We start from the raw sequence: 20,583 nt of genomic DNA, 5'->3' as shown, positions 1-20,583 counted from the left end.
CAACCTGGGGCAGATTCGCAGTCGCTAGTAATGGCACGCCCGCGGATTGCTCGACTGCGTTTCCCATCGAGAGACTGTGGAGTCGAATGAGAGGCCGGTTGTCGGTCACTTGATGGTACAGCCAGGGCGGCCTATAGCTACAGGGTGGGCTGGTAAGGCGGGTATTGATTAATTCCGTGGCATCGTTTGCTGCCGGACAAGTGCTGGTGGCACTATAAAACACGAAATCTTTTTAACAAAACAAGCTTGTATTTTGTCTGCATGGCCCCTTTAAAGAGAATGAAGTGCTTTGATAAGAGACACAGCACATTTTCTTTGAATGTGGATCTCTACGTTAGCCACCGGTGACTTTGCGCAACCTTTTGGCAGAATGGACCGGCACAATTTGGGAAGCTTAGAAGTACTCACGTATTTGTAGAACTCGTTAATACTGGTAGTATTTAGTAGCCACTCCGGGTATGCAATTGTGCTCCTCATCTTTTGCAACTAAAGAACGAGAACAAATTTACGTCAGTGCCGCGGCTAATTCATAATGTGTGGTTGCTGATTTCAGGTAGCACAGTTGCCATCGTCAATTCATAATGGAGCAAAATTTGTCACAGTGGTTTCGTCAGCGTTATTCGACAGCGCTCAACTAGATTGAACAAAAAAAAAATCGGTGCCCTTCCACTTCTGAGAAGGATGACTAGCGAAGCTGGGCGCAGTCAAAGTGCACAAAACAAAACGTGATTCAGCATACTTCCACTGGAGTTTTACTCTATAGCAGTCACAAGTATGGCGGTGTGTTTTTTTCCTGTCATAGAAGCCCGTGCAGTGACAGCAGTTGAGCTCGACAATATTTACTAATTTAGAAGGGTGGCGAGTTGAGCTATACTCGGTGACAACTTAAAGGAGTACTGACACCAATTTTCGGCGTTAATATTACTGCACAGTTCCCTTCCTTTACTCAACAGAATACCCTGGCTGAAATATGAGTGGCCTGCGACGCGAATAACATATTCAATGGGATCTCATTAATCGCGCCAACGGAGCAGCGCGCAAAGCGGCGCTCAGCAAATGGACATCACCGTGACGTAACTCCGTGAGAGGAAAAAGAAGTGACGCGACAGCGCTCGTCAAAAACTCGTGACGTCACTTCACGCGCGCTGCCCGCGAGCGGGCGCCGGTGCATTCACGAACGGGTGCACGTAGTCGGAGCTACAGGCATAACCGCTGCCCAGAAAGGCACTGTTGGCAAAAATAAAGCTCCACACACGAGAAAGGAAGCGATAATATAGCCCGGAATCGCAACAGAAGTCGCCATCTGGACTTTTATTGAAAGCGGTCATCGAATTTCCGCCGCAATGGTAGGCCTAGCACCTTCAAGAAGCTCAGCCGTTCCGCTCCGGCGGCGGCGCGGTCGAAACAACGCCTCCACCGACCTCCCCAGTGTTTTGACGTCCGCACAAAGCGGTGAGGTCATGCCGGGATTCTGTCATATGCGCCTTTCGGGATGAAAGCGCGGCAATTTGACACAAACGATTTTCAGGCCGTTCAATGTAATTAATTATCGCGCGTTGAAGTATTTAAAGTGCTGTTTCGGGTTCGCCAGACCCTTAAGCATCGATAAGAACAATAAAAGTGGAACATAAAATTTTCGTGTCAGCACTCCTTTAAGAACGGCACCGGAAGTTGCCGCTGTGCCTTATCACCGTAGCCAAATGTTTCTCCGCGCGGCGCAAGTAGGGCGTTACTGGGAATATTTTGAACATGGCGTGAGCCGTTCCCGTGATTCTTTGGACTTAATATGCTTATAAACGACTCCAGTGACGACAAACAAACTGCGTGAGACAAGGCAGACGATATCACGCATTCATAGCAAACCCCTTTCAAAACGCACGCGCATTGACGTCACGGGTCCGGCGCTTCGGCGGAGTGATACGCTACATGAGGTGGTGCCGTTCTTGAGTTGTAACCGAGTATAGTTGGTGTACTTGCATCTTGGGGAGCAGCGCGAACAAACAGGGACACAAATAAGAAAGAAGTAAATAGGACAAGCGCCGACTTTCCACTCTATTCATTGGAAAAGGCGTCGTAACTATTTATACATGCACAGGATCCTCCTCCCCCACGCCACGTGCTCACACCAATCATGGTCATGTTAGTATGTCATTGGCGGGTGTGAGCACGTGGCGTGGGGGAGGAGGATTCTGTGCATGTATAAGTAGTTACGACGCCTTTTCCAATAAATAGAGTTGAAAGTCGGCGCTTGTCCTATTTACTTCTTTCTTATTTGTACCCCTGTTAGTTCGCGCTGTTCCCCAAGATATATTTGCTGCTTCGCTGTGAACTTCGTAATTGTGAGAAGTAAATGAAACTCATCACAATGTTGGGGTCGTCTTAGCTGCTAAGTGTCCCCAAATTTGTTTCAGGATAATTTTGATTAAGCGTGAGTTACAGCCGTTTCCTGTAACCGTACTCCCTGCCTATATGGCCGTGTGTTGACTACAGTATAATCTTGATAAACGGAAATCGTTCAAACGGAATTGCCGCTAAACGAAACACTAGCTTGTAAGTTGGTTGGTTTTGTACTCAGATAATGTAAAAACACTTTCGATAATCGGAGCTAAAATTTCCGCGTCGCCGTGTAAACGGAACCGGAAATGGAACTTTGGAAAGGAATCATTGCCATGGATGAGCATAACCTTTTAACGGTTCCGGCGATTTCATTTTTGTTTTGTTTTTTAACCTCGTTGGCCTCATGAGCCTCGTCTCGTTAGTAGTCAGCTGCGTTCACGGAGCAAGAATCAGATAGGAGGAGAAGCGAAGCTTCCTATCGCGGCCAGATAATGTCACAAGTGCTTGTCAGACGTTAAGCTAGCGGCATCTGCCGCGGGTGAAGAAACTGCGCGGCCACCGCGATAGGTATTGCAGACCTTTTTCCAGTAGTGTAGCCCTCTTGCGGCGACCGCCAGAACACGCCCCCCTTTTTTTTCACCTGCTTTGCGCACTTCAAAAAGCCGTCTCAGGCGCAACGCATGGTTTTGGTGGCTGAGAAATTTTTCGATGGCAGTCGCAGCGCCTACTTGTCTGCTGCTTTCAGGACTCAGAAGAGGGAGCAGCACTTAGCTAGCTGGGCGTTCGCAACTGGATAATCCAATATGGCGTCGTTATGTTTACATTTGGGCGGATCGGTCGCTGGGGGCGAGAGCAGCGCATGCCCAGAGCGCTATTAGAAAAAAGGTTCATTACATTATCTGGGCGCCCGCCCGCGCTTGTCGCAATGAACTGTTTCGCCTCCTCCGTGGCTGTGTTAGCGCGACGAGTGCTATATCGCAGTTCTTGTTCCAGTCGTTCGGTCTCAATTCAAGACGCCGAGGTTACGGGGCTCAGCTAGCTGCCGCCTTGGTCATGCCGTCGTCGTGCTATTCGCACTTCATTACCGCGTTGCCGTCTTCTAAATTTGGTGGCTTGTAATCCCTCGCAAAATTGAGGCCTCTGGCCTCCGTGAAGATGCCGCTGCAAGGGCTCAAACAAAAATAATCCATGCATTTTGTAGCGCGCAGCGACTCATTGTTGCCAGATCAATTGCTGTGCCTAAACCTCTTGTAGTAATTCCTTGCTTTCTGAAAAACAGTCAGCTACATTCACCTTCTAGAGAGTTAAATGAAATGGTATCAAGAGTTTGCACGCACATAAGTTTGCACTTTCACACCTCCATCTCACTAAACGGAACTCCTGCTAAATGGAACTAATTTTTTCATTCACTTTAAGTTCCGCTTATCAAACGTCTACTGCATTGACAGCAGGCGGTAATTTTGTAACGTTTGCAGCTTCACTGTGAGCTAACTAGTTATTGCAAACAAATAAAACTGATGATAGAATCGTCCAAGGAGATAAGTTTAGTATGTTTTTTTTTCACGACACCTACGTACATTACGTTGGCAGCTACAAAACATTCACCAGAAAGTTGGTTTTGCCACAAGATTAGACATTCTCTGCGGACGCGACTCCGCTCGCGGACGCAAAAATTTTCAGAAATTACCCATAAACAGTGTCGCTGTGAAACGTACGACTTAACAAACTTAACGTACATGGATCAGAATCACGAAAAATAAGCTGCTTAGACAGCCGATTGAATGCATGCAGTGGCAAAATTGTAATGCATCAGTGGTGGGAGAAAAATGGAATGTAAATGTTTTTGTGTTAAACGGTACCGAAAGGATCACACTGGCATGCACGCCTGATCGAGGAAATTTTCTTTCTTAACCTTCAATATTGCCTCAGCTCTTGTAGGATTGTCCATCCATGTGTTCTTTTGCAGAGTCTCATTGAAGGCATTTTTCACCGCTCTAACGATCTCTTCAACCTGAAAAAGTTTGTTTAATAAGTTACAACCACTGTTTATGCAGCTTGATGGCAAGTATAGCAAGAATGCCATGTGCACACTCAGCTTTTTTACACCATTTTAGCCAAGAAGGGTGTAGCATAAGTGGAAAAAGGGTGTTGGGAGGCCTTTACACCATTTTTCTTGAATTTCAATACCCTTTTCCACGCTCTACACCCTTTTTGTGTAAATAAAAGGGTGTTGATAAACTTCAACACCCTTGGTTTTTCTTAGGGTGTTTAAATGGTGTGGAAAAGGTGTTCAGCTGTTCATTGAATAAGGCTATGCTTGGATGAAAAATAGCACTGTAAGGAACAAGACATCCCCTCATAAACTTCTATATTCGCAAGAAATTTTCAAACGCAAAAGAATAATTGCTCGTATGCAATGATCGCTCGTTTCCATATGCGGTGCACCTCATGCCCCACGTTTAGCTTTGACACGTCACCCGCCGCGGTGGCTCAGTGGCTAAGGCGTTGCGCTGCTGAGCACAAGGACGTGGGTTCGATTCCCGGCCGCGGCGGCCGCTTTTCGATGGAGGCGAAAAGCAAAAACACCCGTGTGTGCGAGATTTCGGCGCACGTTAAAGATCCCCAGGTAATTGATTGATTGTGGGGTTTAACGCGCCGACGCAACGCAGGCGATGAGGCGCGCCGTAGTGGAGGGCTCCGGATTAATTTTGACCACCTGGGGATCTTTAACGTGCGCCGAAATCTCGTACACACGGGCGTTTTTGCTTTTCGCCTCCATCAGAAAAGCGGCCGCCGCGGCCGGGAATCGAACCCGCGACCAAGATCCCCAGGTAATCAAAATTAATCTGGAGCTCTCCAATACGGCACGCCTCATCGTCTGCGTTGTGTCGGCGCGTTAAACCCTACAATCAATCAGCTTTGACACGTTAAACACCAATTTGAAACTTCAAAATTAAAAAGACTATAGTCATGTGGCGAAAATGGTGTTTACCGACTGCAACACGCTTGGCTTTCTGTAGGGTGTTGAAACGGGGTGAAATAGGTATTCAGTTGCAACAAAAGAACAGCGGAGCTGTGGGTGAACCTAGTTTCTTCCAGTGTTGCTAAGTTTTGTTATGTTTGCTAAGCTTTGCAATGTTCTTGCTAAGCTAGGATGACCGCTGAGGGTTGAGGCCCCCCTGCCAGGGGATACAAGGGGTAAACAAGCCAGGGGTCGACCCCCAGCTATGCTGTTTCTCCAGCCTTGCACCACCATTGCAAGCTGCGCCATTTTTTTTTTGCCTTTTAGAATCCAAAAAAGACTAGTACCTTTGAAATGGTATAGTAAGAGGTGCGCATACGCATACGCCCCTTGTTCTCACACTCTAACAAGCTCGAAAGCCGACGTCACTGTTATAATACCCTATCTGCGGTGGTGCACCCTTTACAGGTGCCGCAGTTCTTTTTCTTTGTATTTTTTTGCTAACGCCACCGAAACTAGCTCAAGCTGAAACAGCTTCACTGGTAATAAATTATGCCAATTCAGATTGCTTTAAACATCGTGAGGTACAAAACACTCCCCGCTTGTAGAAAATGTTCAGTCCACCCGTGTAAACAGGTACAAAATGCCTCCAAAGTTAAAGGTATCTTCACCTTTTTTCTTAGTTGGCAGTCTTACACCCTTTCTTTTACACCCTTTTTCTTTACGCCATTTTTCTTTGTTTTGAACACCCTAATTTGTAGCTGTACACCCTTCTGGGAAAAAGGGTGTTGAAATAATAAACACCCTTTTTAAAGGGTGTTGAGATGGCGGGAAAGATTTGTTTGGTATTTAATAAAACTCTATAAGGTATGCAACAAATTACCTCGTGAATGAAAAGTTTTTGCAAATCTGCGTTCTGATTTGTATATTCTCATAGTAAAATCAATAGTTCCAAAATTAGCGCTAAAATATCTGTTTTTTGCGACAAGCCCACCGACTCGATCGGGGGGCTTTCCTTTGCTGGATTAAAAGCAGGAAGAGCACATGTAATACGAAGTAAGTATACACTCCCTGTACCGCTTGCATCCCGTTGGTTTTCTTTCTCAATCCATTTGTGTTCCGAGTGTGATTCGTGCGTATTGACTGTTTGTGTTAAATGCTGCGTGCTCTGCCGATTCACATTGCCACGCAGAGCTGCTGCCCTGGCCACACCCTTATTTTAGGGTGTTGAGCAACCTTACACCCTTTTTTAGGGTTCACACGAACACCATTTTTTCATCCGTACACCTTTTTTTCGCCAAAACTCCGTTTAAAGGTGTTCGCCGTGGGACAAGATTGTTACACCCTTTTTGGCCAAAAAGGGTGTAAGAAAGTTTAGTGTGGATGGCAGGTTTCACTCTAAACGAAAAGATAATTTCATAAAGAAATTTTGCAAAAATAATTCCAAATAAGGTTGATACAAATATGACAAAACTTTCCCCTGGCATTTGGAAAACTGTGAGGACAAGCTGCTGCTAAAATATTTATGCAGAAGAGAAATTCAGCAGAGACTTACGTCCGTAAAGTTTTCCGCAAAAGCTGCACTCTATAGTCGCACGGTTGCGTTTTAGGTGAATGTCAGTTATTCCTTTGTGGATACTCCCATTCAGAACTTCTGCCTAATTATTTGACCGAGTGCGTAATGCTGTAACTGTAATATTAGCTTTCAGGTCTAGAATGTGTATATTTTCTTGCAGCAAAACAAAATTGAGGCGCATTGTGTTTCGTCGATTTATCAAAATTACGTCTTTTGGCTGAATATGAATGTACTAAATATCAAAAAGCTTGAACCGCAAATAGCCTTACCTCCCTTTTTGCTTCCTTGCGAAACTTCTTTGTCACGTACAGGTGACCAGTAACTTCTTGCATCGCATTATTCAGCAAAGAGAGACAACTTTCCCATCTAGGCGTTTCACTCTTGATTCCCCTTACAGCCTTCTGTAATTCTAATGAAGCATCTCGGACACCTTGCGATGCGTGAGCTGCCCACGATAGCACCGCTTTCATGCCGAAGTAGTTGAAAACTGTCGCTCTGAAAAACGAATGTGTCGTTTTTTTACTCACTTCTGTGTGTTTGCGATCAGCAGGCAATTGTTAAAGGAGTACTGACACAAAATTGTCATGTTACGTTTTTTTCGCCGCTATGGGTGCCGATTCGCCCACTAATCATAGAATATACACATTAGACGGTCGATTGCAGCGTAAACAGTCATTTACGGCGTCGTTTATTCGTGTCAGTTTCGGTTTCGACAAAACGAACACCGTGCTGCCGCCATGACAGCACCTGAGGTAGCACCTGACGTCACCATTCTTGTCGCTCCGCTTCCGGTCTGGACCAACACCGACTGGAAGTCTGGACGCGCGCTCACCCAGACCGGCCGAGGTCTGCACTAGTGTCACTAAATATTTAGTGACACTAGCCTTCACCATCCCCGTGCGCCCGGGCAGCATGACGTCAGTCCCAAAACCGTGACGTGTACACAGGGCGCCAAGTGTAGCCAGCGCGTCGGCTACGTCATGGGAGCCCCGACGTCGGCAGTTTGGGGAAAGTAGCAGATGATGTCATGCTGTCCTGCTCTGGGCTTTCTTGTGCGGGCAGAGGTTAAAATGGATACAAAATATGTTGTACTGAACGGCTAGTGTTGAAAATTGCTGGGAGATATCTCCTGATAAAAAAGAAGCATTTAGCATAGTTATCTCAGCTTTGAAATTTTGTGTCACTACTCCTTTAAGCAAATAATCCGATCATCATCCTCACAACCTTAAATTTACTTCTACTTACGCTACGGAAAAAAAAAATTATTCTTAAACGTAACCTGGCAATGGAAGGATAAATGTCGTTCACTTGAAGGTTGCTATTTAATATCCTGGGCCTCAGATGAGTCGTCATTCTGAGCTGGCACGATGGCCATATTCAGTGGCAATTCACAGATAGCAACTGAAGAATGTTTTTAGGTTCGTTTTATTACGAATCAATGCATGAGTCAATATTTGAATCCCCATTTGCGGCAACAAAACACTTGGTACATGATGTAGATTTTGCAGTTCAATTTTCTCAATTATCCATATTTGCTTTCTAAAAAGAGTTCAAACTAAAAAGGCTCGCCTAGGCAGAAATTCTCAGATAACAAATTGTTTTTAAGTAAACCACTTGAGCATCTGCTTTGAATATTTGCAGAAGCGAAGTACAAGCTTTTTTTTTTCTTCTTACGGTTCAGTCTTCGGTAAGAATGCAGTCAGGCCTTTGTAGTAATCCAATGATTCGGTGTTTATCGGCTCGCTTTCGTTCAGTGTGATATTAACCTTTTTGAACTCTTTGTTCAGTAAAGCCAAAAGCGGGAGCTGGAAAAAAAATCACGAGGAAGGCAATCAAAACACAATAATTTTATTCAGCGATATAATGCTGATATCTTACTCGTGAGAGCGCATTCGCAGGACGATTCGGTTCGTATTATAAGGTGGGGCAAGAAGTGACAAATGACGTTGAACCTAAACAAAATGCGTTCACATGCGTGTTTCCAAAAAAAAAAAGAAACCAATAGTAATGGCGTACACCATAGATACGAATATTATTGCTACCGAACCAACAGGCAAATATCTTGGCGGTGTTCTTGGAAAATATCTTGGAGCGAGCGGAGGCGGAGGACGTGGCACGTGCGAGTAAAATAGAAGCAAAACAGTGGCCTACAAAAATGGCGTTATCAGCTTCAGTAGCAGTGACGTCAGGGCCTCGTAAACTTTTCTTTCCTCCATTGGCCGGCAATGGCGCGGCGTACGACGCGGCTCGAGAAGCGGTACACCGGGCCAGTGCCCCCGACCCTCTCTCCTCCCACCTTGGATGCCCAGCCCCTACTTACCTAGGATGACATCCTCGCATATTACAAGCTCTCTCACCGCACCTTCCCTCCACCCCACTCTAACAAAGGCTGACGAAATCACTCTCTGCCACGTCAAGCCCGCACCTTCCCTCACAATACACTTTGCCACCTGATCTACCCTGCCTCTCACTCTGCACAGTGCAATTTTTAAAGGAGCCATGAAAACAAAATACAAGTTGGGTTTATTAGAAAGACTGCTTAGTCCCGTTAACAATGATACCAATATAATCGCAATCTTCGAACAAATAACGGAGATATTAAAGAAAACGTGGGAAGCAGTCGCGACCGCCTAGCCAATTTCTCGCAACTTTTCTATGACGTCACGGAACCTTGTTTGTGCGATTGGCGGCCGCCTAACTGACCTGTCGCGACAACACATGACTGCACGTCTGTAATGGGGCTTCTAGTTCCATTTGACCGCATCACTTGAATGCTAACGTGCAGTTAACGCACTGAAAATTATGTTTTATTGTTGGCCCGTATGGCGTCATTCTTGCACATAACACGTCACTGTGGCGCAAAATTTGAAAGTTTTTAAATACTTCTTGCTTTTTTTTTCGTTAAAAAACATCTTTTGGGGCTGTAATGGAGCTGAGTGAGATACTGAATCCTAGTTCTTTCAAATTACACGAAGTTGTATTTTCTCTTCATGGCTCCTTTAGTCCCAAAAAAGGTACTCTTTGCCACATCCCATGGGAATGCTTCCACACACCCGACCTCCCTCCCAGTCCCAACCGCTCCCCTTCACAGTGGGCGGCCCAGCTGTCCAGACCTGAACCCGGCTAACAGCCCCAAGGGGTCATGCAGACAAAGCACGTTTGTTTTATTTGAAAGATTTGGTGCTTTATAGTGCCCCTAGTGCCCCCAGTGCATGTACAGCACCAAATGATGCTTTATTCACTGAGAAATTAAACAATTTAAGCATTATTTGATTCCTCCGTGAATTGTTTGTTTCGTGACGCCTGCGATGACGTATCCAGGGCGAGTACTGAAGCGAACGTAAGTATACGAACTAGGACTGCAGCGAGCAGAGGAACGCCTTGTCTGCTCCCAGTCCTCCTAGATGGCACCACCATATCGCTCTGTACCGTTGTCCACCCTAGCTTCGTTTTTGACCGTACTTGTGCCTGTATAATGTTTTTTACGGTTCATAGTACTTCTTTTGTGAAACGTTGGGTATGCTCGGCAAACAATCAGAGAAGACAATGTCGCTTATGCCAGCTGGCCAGTGTAAACGCGCCCAGACGGCTGTGCAGCTATAAACAGCATAGTGCGCGCCGTATGCAGAGGTGCTTCTATGTTTTCGTGTGCGTTCGTAACTTACACTGTTAACCCCACCATTCTTACTTACTGCTACGAAAAAAATATGTTAAATTTAAGCACAAATAGCTCTTTTTACCAGCTTATAACTCCTATTTTTAATCTGCTTTGCGTTTTGCCGGCCGCAGTCAATCGCACAGCTGCCCATAATACGTCATAGGTTCTGTAGCGGGAAATGAGCTAGTGGGTCGTATGACCATTCTCTTTTAACACGAAAGTTCTTTATTCCAGGATTCATGAAGATTTCACTGACATCATATCCGTCACGGAAATGACGCCAGTACAACGAAGCAAGCGGCCTGTAGAGGGTGCACCCCTGCACTCAGGGTCTTCATGCAGGGAAACAGCCTTTAGTACTAAAGAGTACGTTATATGTAGGGTTGTTCGTTTTCGGGTTTCATATTTTATCGCGAAAGTGTTTTATGCCGGGATAGACCAAGATTTCACTAACGTCATATTGGTTACGGAAATGACGCCAGTACACCTTTTCCGAAGCGACCCGCCAACAGGACGTCGCTCCCCAAGCATACCCACATGACAGCCGCCGACCAGCAAATCATGCTCAGCTGCAGATTTCGCAGCACATTTCACTTTCGTGTTTTACCGATTCCTTTGACAGAGGAATCAGCCACAGTTTTTTCTTAATTATGTAGCTCATTTCAGTGAAGTTTGCAATGAAAGGGGTGTTAGGGTTATTAAAAGAGGTGATCTTCTGAATGAATCAAACTGAATTTTATCTGCATGGCCCATTTAACCTGGTGATACGGGCTTGTACGGCCATACAGAGACGAAGTAGGATTGGGCTTCAATACAACGCTGCCAAATAGCTTCAAAACTATATCCTTTACAGAATTATTTGGTGATGGCTCCAAATTACAGACTTTATGCATGCATGAAATGTTGCAAAAGATGGTCCTAATCGGAGCAGTAAGTCTGCCGCTTCAGATACGAAGCAGGGGGATAACAACCATAAATAAGGGCGGATACACGGGTATGGGACTTGATGCAGCTGCATATACAGGCCACGAGCAAGGGCTAAAGATAAGGTAAAAAAAAACGGACCATCTCCAGTAACGTGAAACCTGGGGAGGGGCGAAGCATGTAGAGTATAGGTTTATTCAAAGATTGTAAGCCTCTCTCTTGCGACACGGCGCTCGCTGATTGGGCGCCGGAGAAGCGCCGGTGGGAGACGAAATCACGTGCTTGCTGAGGCGGTGGCGCCCTCTCTTGCGTTGAACCGGGTTTAGGCAATTTGCATGCAGTTTAGGGTAGTGACAGTTTAGGGTAGTTACAGTTTAGGGTAGTGACATGGGTCAACGCGAACGCAGTGCAATGCCCGCGCTTCGCCCTTGGGGCTCGTCCTCGGTGATCAACGAGGCCCCGGCACCAGGTGAGTATGCCTATTCATGCTTCGACCGACCACCCGACCCGATCAGGCTGAACGTTAAGAGTGGGTGGATATTTGAGTGTAACGCAAAGTATGACCCGTCAACAGACAGCTTCTGCTTGCGCTTGACGATTGCCGAAGCGGACAGGGAACGTTCCATAAATCTTTAAATCATGTTAGTTTATATGTTAGTTTAGTTTATTTTCAACCGGTTATATCCATTATACACCTCTTTTATTACGCGTGACGTTCTAGCACGAGGCGTTGGAAAACGAGTGCCCCGTGTTTTAGTACCGTGACTACATGAGACGACAACGACACGAGACGCCGACAGCCCGAGCCCCTAAAGGGCTTCGCCAATAAAAATCTGCGAGCCCTGCCAAACAAGCCGATAAACGCAAACCGTGCACGAGCCACCGCCACCTCGACCTCGCCACATCGGCTGATCCGCCAGAGGCCCGCACGATGCAAGCCTCCGCAGCCAACCTCACAGACATCGCCCCTATCCACACGAGCTGTTTTGTTTTATGTCCTTCTGACGCGCTGTATCCGCGGGCCAGAGAGAGAGAGAGAAACTCTTTATTAAAGATGAAAGTGCAGAGAGATTTGCCGACATCAGTTCGCCGGCATGCTACTCTGCGGGGAAAGGAAGAGAGGGAAAAAAGGTATTAGGTGTAGTGAAGAAAAGGAGAGTAGTAGTAGTGAAAAAAAAAAGATCCTTCTTCAGGGTATTGATTTCAAAGGCTCTTGAGATGGAGGAACGACTACAAATCGCGGGCCAACTGCGAAATATTTCGCCCATGTGCCATATTCACTGCTAACACAATAAAAAACAAAAATTGAGGAAAATGAACGCGACACAGCCGTGCACATCCCATTTAAGGTCAGACGCCGTTTAGGGGAAAACCACATGCTAATCTGACACGCTGAAGTTTTAAGGTGATGCCACGAGCACGTGCAGTCATCCGCCGATCACGGGAACTCCGATGGACGGAAAGGTGCAGCACGTGTAGAATGAAGAAGGAACAAGAAACAAAGCTTATAGGAATGAGCATCTCGGTACTTTTGGAGTACTCTAGTCGCGACATCCGTCATTTGCCGTGTCGGGTAACCTTCAAAGACATTTGGAAACCTAGCAATAATCGAATTAGTCGCAAATGATGTAGCGTGTTGTCTAATACAGTGGAACTCCGCTTATACGTCCCCCGGACTTGCGACGATTCGCTTCTTACGACGGATCACCGCGCTCCCGGCAAACCCCCCATAGAAACAAGGCATTAAAACCCAGATGATATGACACTCGGTGCACGCGGTCTGCTTCATACGACGGACCTTGGCGCGGATAAACCGACGTTTTCCCCATATTTTGCACCGCTTCACCTTCTCGTTCCTACCTTTCTTTATTCTAAACCCCCGTTTAAAGCTGCTTGATGTGCAAAGGGCCGCATGCGGGCCAGACCACTTGCTGAACAGACGCAAGCAAGCAGGCGGGTACACGTGAGCGGGGGTTAACCTTCGACGGCCGCATGCGGCAGCAGTACGTCAACGCGTCAACAGCGAGAAGTCGAAGTTCAGGTGGCAGGCGGATCGTCAATTTGAACCTCCCATCGAGCCGATGATGAATGCGAAAACACATACGGAGCAACCCCACGGCGATGACCGGACACCTGCTTTCCCCGCCTGCTCGATCCAAGTTCGTTCCTTTCAGGACGCTCTCTCTCACTTTATTTCTGCTCTCTGCTTATCAATGTCATTCAAATCTGCGTTGTCACACCCGTCCTTTCCTTGCTAGGGTGCCTCGATTCACGCGCTTCCGCTGCAAGGGTGGAGACACGTTTACGCTGGCGCCGCCATTTTGGGTGATTCGCTGGCCGCCGCAGCAAGTCACTGTAGCAAGACCGCGCTATAATTTTTGCCACAAAGCGGTTTACTCGCGAAGCTTGAATCATCTTATTTATTTTGCGATGCTGGGTCTTGTGGGAAATGAAAACAGCTATGTTCTGAGCGTTTTGACCCAACTGCGGCGGCACGGGACCGTTCAAAGGGTGTCTCCACCGTGTACGGGAATGCCGTTTTTTTAGATGCGACGCTGAGAGGAGCATCTCTTGCCGGCGGCCCTGTCCTTCCTGCGTCGTCGTTGTCCGCGTCCGCGCAGCTGCGTCTCTCCTCCGCTCACCCCCTCTCTCGCCGTGATAGCGCGCCCTCTCCCCCAACATCTGTGTCGCGCGCAGTGCGGCGCGCTCTCTCACTCCGCCGGTAGGCGGCGCAAGCGCGGAGTGCCGCGCTCCGACCGGTCTCTCAGTCGACGGTCGTCCGCGCTACGCATGCTCTCTCTCTCTCTCTCTCTCTCTCTCTCTCTCTCTCTCTCTCTCTCTCTCTCGCATCACCCGACGATTGCTCACGCAATTCGAGTAAACGACCCAACGGAAATGCACAATGGAACCCCTTCAGCGTCGCATCACACCAGGGTTCCCGCGAGGGGAGGTGGGCGTAATTTTCATCCACGCCTTGTACTTGTTTCGCTTAGCCTTGGCAGTTTCACACTCGCTTTTCACCCTCTCGATTACTCGGCCACGTCGGGCTTATCTCGTTCGCAAAAGGCTCGGGGCTGGCGGACTATAAATAGCGAAGCACGGCACGGGTGTCGCGTGTGCGGGGAGCTTGGCTGGCGGGCAAGCTCGGACGCGGTGGAGAGGAAGGGGGCAACACATAAGCGTTTCTTTCTTTTTTTAGCTTGGGATTTCGAATAAAGGTTCGCAAATCACGCCGCGAAAAATATAGTAGTTTAAATAAGATCCTAGCTTACCTGTCACGTGTGACCTACTAGGCATGCCTTTACCCGCACCCCAGTCTTACGACACCCCGGTCATACGACCCTTTCTCGCGGTCCCTTGAAAGTCGTATTATCGGGGTTACACTGTATATATATTCGGTATATATAGTCGTATCGGCATATAGTCCATAGTTCCGGAATCGTGTCATCTCCACAGCTTCCCCAGTCATCTGCTTCTGCAGAACAGAATAGCTCAGTAATTTGTATTATGGCACTTCCCTGTAATATCTTTGGGATTAATCGGTGCTGTGAAGAGCTGAGCAGGTCGTTCTGCTCTGTCAGCGAATAAATACCTTCAATTAGGATATTTCTTCGGTCTGCAGTTGTGTCTTCAAGCAGCAATTACTGATTGTGCCTCTTCCACCAGAGCCTGTTGTGACCCCTTAAAACAGTCTGCTAAACACAGAAAACTGCTATAAATAATCTCGCCGGAGGTACTAATAGCATTGCAGACGGTAAAAGCGTCGTAGCCGAAATTACTTACACCACACTACACTTGAAGGGGACTTGGCACATTCGTGTGCTTATTTCACACTTTTAGTACAAATCATTTCCGCAGCTGAGAACTTGAGCGCCACTCTGATTAAGAGTGCTGAGCTCACTTCGAAGGTCCAGGACAGATTCGCCACCATCCCCAAAGGACCGGTTGCCGAGAGAGCCATTCCTGTGTGACATTCGGCGATTCTGTCTGACTCTGACTAAGAATGCTGAATCTGTCTTACTCTGATTAAGAGTGCTGAGCTCATTTCGAAGGTCCAGGACAGATCCGCCACCATCACCAAAGGACCGGTTGCTGAGAGAGCCATTCCTGCGTGACATTCGGCGATTCTGTCTGACTCTGACTAAGAATGCTGAATCTGTCTGACTCTGGATAAGAGTGCTGAGCTAATTTCGAATGCCCAGGACAGATCCGTCACCATCCCCAAAGGACCGGTTGCTGAGAGAGCCTTTCCTGTGTGAAATTCGGCGTAAAATCTCGAATACCTGGGCTAAAAGCTGCTGAAGGTTCTGGGCACCAAACATTCTTACGTTCTAGATGGAATCAGGCCATCCAGCGTCCCGAAGTAAAAGTACGCCCCCACCACCCAACTTCTATGAACGTTGAGTGTTGTTTTTTTCCACACATATATCGACTGAAATGAGGTACAGCTTCAAGCCGCAAATCATTGAGGTGTTTCTGGCCTGTCATGGCTTTTAAGCTTCTCTTTTGTTGTCAAATCACCCTGCATTTCACGTAAATCTGTAAAAATTTCAACTCTTGTGTGGCTACACAAAAGAAAATAAAATTACTTCCCCACATCACAAGACTTGTCTGCTCTTTTTACAGCAAGTAAAAAAATGTAAAATATGCTGCTGAAGTAAATACGAATTGAGCCTTGTTGCGACCGGGCGGGGGCACCCGATCCGAGCTTCGTGGCCTCCGACATACGAGTGGTAGCGTGTATGATGCGAGCGGCCAGCCGCTGTTGCAGCCGTGAAAAAGTCCAGAAGCCGTAGGCTAACGTTACTGTTTACTTCATAGCGAGAGGTGAGCCGAAGCCAAAGAACAATGCCCCGACGGGCGAGGTTACAATACAGGACTCGAGCAGAGCGACAACATCGATTCGCTGCTCTAACAGGAATGAGTTACAACGCTTGGGCAGCTCTATTTATACCCAAAAGCGATAACGGTCAAACGCAACAAGCGGCAACACGCCACGAACGTCACAGACACACAACACTCTTTCCAGAGTTCGTAAGCCGTTCATAGCCTCGGGCACGTTGAGTCCGAGAGAGGGGATAGAGGAGGACTCCGTTGCGATCGACGGGGCCTCTGTGTCCTTGAAGAGCGTGGAGACGAGCCTCGCCGCCAACCGCCGAAGTTTTGAAATGCGTCGAGAGCGAAGCGTCTGACGCGGCTTGTCGCAACTTGTTACTGACATGGTTTTGCCTGTTTTCGAAGACGCACGCAGGGGCTTCGCCGCACAGCCGAGGAGTGATGCGGGACAGTACGGCGGCGCTGGCCGATTCGTAACAGCCTATATGTGCCTAGACAGTACTTAGGGCGTATAAATGCCTAAATGACACTTTTCAGTTTTTTTTCTAGGCGCCTAAAACTTTGATCTTTCGTGCCTAAAGTTCCGGTCTCTAGGGATGATATATCACAGCCGTTCGTTGGGTGGGTGCAAGAATTTTAAAACTTGTCTCTGAAGTCCACGAAAGATTAGTTGAGTTTAGTTGAACCAATGAGTCCACCACTGACTTGTGTTATTGAACGTGCTTATGGCATTCCATTCCCTTGTCTTTGCTCGTGGGCTTGAAAAAACTGTGCTCGTTCGAATACTGCATTATACAGTAATTCCTGAACCGTGGCGGTGAGCGAAAAGCGTAAGACAGACCAATGTCGGTTAGCCAGGGAGTGCCTAGTATAAAGACGTAACGAACGTACAAACTCTTCAACCATAACTGTTTCTTTGATGTGTAAAGTTCGATGCAGACATCTTTTCTGAGCACCCAAGAAACGTGCAAGTTGACCTTCTTAAGGTGGTCTTCAGACCTTAAAAATCTAATGCTGTTAATCTTTGCTCGAAACTAAGGTGCACTTAAAAACGTAATCAACTGCCGTGTTGTAAAGGATGGATTCACAAGCAATGACTAAAACAAGCAGAATGTGCACACTTTGCACTTTATTTTTTTTTTTTTGCGCGTAAAATACTTGCGCCGGAAAAATTTCTTTGTAGAGCTCCTATACTTGTTCTGTGGTGAACTGCGAACGCATCGCGCTTTTTCTCTGGAGGGGCCGTGAGCTGCAAGTTAAAAAGAGACCTTCTCTGGAAACTCTAAACAGGCCCGGGACACGACACAGGTCATATGTTGTACTAAAAGGAAAAAGAGATAGAGGTATTAACAGATTGCGGAAATGCATTGGTGCAGTCATAAAATATTTGATGTTTTGAAGTAAAGGAGCATTGGTGCAGTCATAAAATATTTGATTTTTTGAAGTAAAGGAGACAGACCTTTCGAGCTTTTGACAGCTGTTTCAGTGCAGCTGGTGTTACGGAAGGAGGATGATGGTTGGTAGTCAAGATTTTATCACAGCTCCGTTTATCAAGGGGTAACCCTCTTAATTCTGCTGCTATGATATCGTAGCTCTTGGCTAAATGCCGCTGTAGGTACTATCCTTATTTGAATTATTGAATTATTAGCATCTCGCCCCACTAGTGCATCACTAGCCCTGTGAAACAGGCCCATTTTCAACCATCGGTCGTGAAAAAATATTTTCTGACGTCAAAAAATAACCCGCGAATTAAAACAACCACTCTGTCACTCAGCGCTTTCATTTTGCGGCCGTGGCGGCCGCTTTTCTGATGGAGGCGAAAAGCGAAAACGCCCGTGTGTGCGAGATTTCGGTGCACGTTAAAGATCCCCAGGTGGTCAAAATTAATCCGGAGCCCTCCACTCCAGCGCGCCTCATCGCCTGCGTTGCGTCGGCGCGTTAAGCCCTACCTACAATCAATCAATCAGCTTTCATTTTGTTTTCAACAGGACTACTGATATTGATTCAAATTATTAAAACAAAAATACAAAAACCATGCTGCTCTGAAACAAATTGAACATCAGAGAGACTTTTCGTAAGTTACTGCGCTGTTTAAAAAATAAATGATGTGCTGAAAGTTCTGCAGATATAACTGCTAATACATATAAAATAGAACAGTTACAGCATAGGAGACAATAAACTTCCCGTCTTACGTTGGCCAGCTTTCCTTCAAAACTGACGAGGTCATCGGCGAGTATCTTCTCCTGCGAATCTGTGATTTTAGGGTTCATAAACTTGGCGGCAGCTCTAATGAGCTTCTTGTAGGCATCAATGATTGGCTTGTTATTTTTTTCTTCAGGGTGTATAAGCTGGTTGCGACCCGCGTAGTAAAATTTGATTTCATCCAACTACAGCAGTAAAAAAGAAAGATCAGATGAGTCACATAGTCAATCTCCCATTGAAAAGATTTGCAGGAAAAGGAAACGAGACCTGCATAAGAAGCATCCATCCGTCCCTTGTGGGTATGTGCAGAAAACTTTGAGGGCATCACCATCATCATCCATCTGTGGTGCACTATGCATTTACATATCTTTTTATCTAGGCCGTGTCTAGAGTGCCGTCCGACGGTATATCGACATCCACCGTCGTTTTGTAACGAAATTGCCGCGTCTGGCACTACATCGCTCAAGATAACGTAAAGAATGGCAACCTAACCTAAAGATAACATAACATAACATGACCTAACGCACACAAATAAATAATTTAAAATACCAAAACTAACCTAAGCCATAAAAATTATAGTTCAGTTTAGAGGTGAAAAAGGAAAACAACCGAGGCAGACAGCCGCTCTCGAACCACCGTCCTTGGGACCAAAAAGCTAAGACGGATCCTCTACACTACATCGACAGACGCTCCGGCCGGTGCTAGCCTAGTCTTCAATATTCAAATGTCGTCGGACGGCACTCTAGCCATGCCTGCAGCGATCAGCTAGAGTGCCGTAGGACGGCACTCTAAACACTGCATTTTATCTACCATAATTCTGTACAACCAAATTAAGGCTTGACGGGGCTGCTCAGCTCCGAAGAACTGCTACAACTACTGATCCAAGAAGCCGAAGAAGCCGCCAGGGGTCAAGGAATCCTGGCTGACGACTGAAAACAAGGACAGCGCACTCCCACCCCTTCCCCTTCTAGTTTCCGTGGAAACAAATAAAGTTCTCTCTCTCTCTCCCTCTCTCCCTCTCTCTCTCTCTCTCTCTCTCTCTCTCTCTCTCTCTCTCTCTCTCTCTCTCTCTCTCTCTCTCTCTCTCTCTCTCTCTCTCTCTCTCTCGGAATATCATCTAAGTTTGCTCCGTCTTAATGCAAGCAGTTTCTGCTTGTTGTCGAGCTGATTTTACCAGACTTGCGACTTGACACAGAAATATATCTCCGCTGCGATGTCACGCTTTGCGGAACGCCATGCTTACTTGGCGCATGCTTGGGAATTCATGGCTTAAGCCCGTTCTACATGGTGCGTTTTTCATCTGCGAATTTGGTGGAACGAACATTCGCACTTGCGAAGTTCGCAATGCCTCGAAATGCCGTCTACAAGGCCTGCGAACGTCATGATCTTCGCATTTCAGAGGCGCATTGTTTTCAGACTGTATTAAGTTTGCCGCAAGCCAAGCTTGTTGTGTTTTTTTTTAAAAAGGTCTTATTTTACTTTCTCGGCAAATTATTTCAGTCTGTTTTGCATTAAATATGACTTTATCTGTGGTTTCATACAATCGTCGATTATATCAACATACCTACACATAGCAAAGAAGACAAACACAGCAAGCAACCCTGGGTTGCCTGGGTTCGCTTGTTGTGCGCGCTATAGTGGCTAGAATATTCTAGGCACTATATGCGCGCCCAGCGCGCCTCGATTTACCTCGGCTGCTTCTTCTTGGGTTCTTCTGTACTTGTTCCCTGCTGTGATCCGCCACTTGCGCGGATGCCGATTAAGCATTCGATGAACACGGCGCACGACATCGCGTTGTGAATGCACGTGCGTTTGTTTCCGTGAACCTGCGCTTGCGCCGCGTGTGTACAAGCAACGCCACCTGGTTGCTAAGCGTGCAGATGGTGATGCCGTGACGTTCAGCAGCTAGCTGTGTTCCTATTGGCCGCAGGTCCGGCCCCTCTACGCCGCACGAACCGCACGAGCGGCGTTCGCGGTAAGGTCCCTAAGGGACCTTAGTTGGCGGGGTATGCTCGAGACCGTACAAAAACATATGGCACTTTGCCGCAGCAACGAAAAAAAGGTCGCTTTGCCGCACGAGCGGCGCCG

This window comes from Haemaphysalis longicornis, unplaced genomic scaffold (genome assembly GCF_048455015.1).
Source record: "Haemaphysalis longicornis isolate Haplotype H1 unplaced genomic scaffold, Haemaphysalis longicornis Haplotype H1 scaffold_12, whole genome shotgun sequence".
Lineage (NCBI taxonomy): Eukaryota > Metazoa > Arthropoda > Arachnida > Ixodida > Ixodidae > Haemaphysalis > Haemaphysalis longicornis.
Note: the sequence above shows the minus strand (reverse complement) of the source record.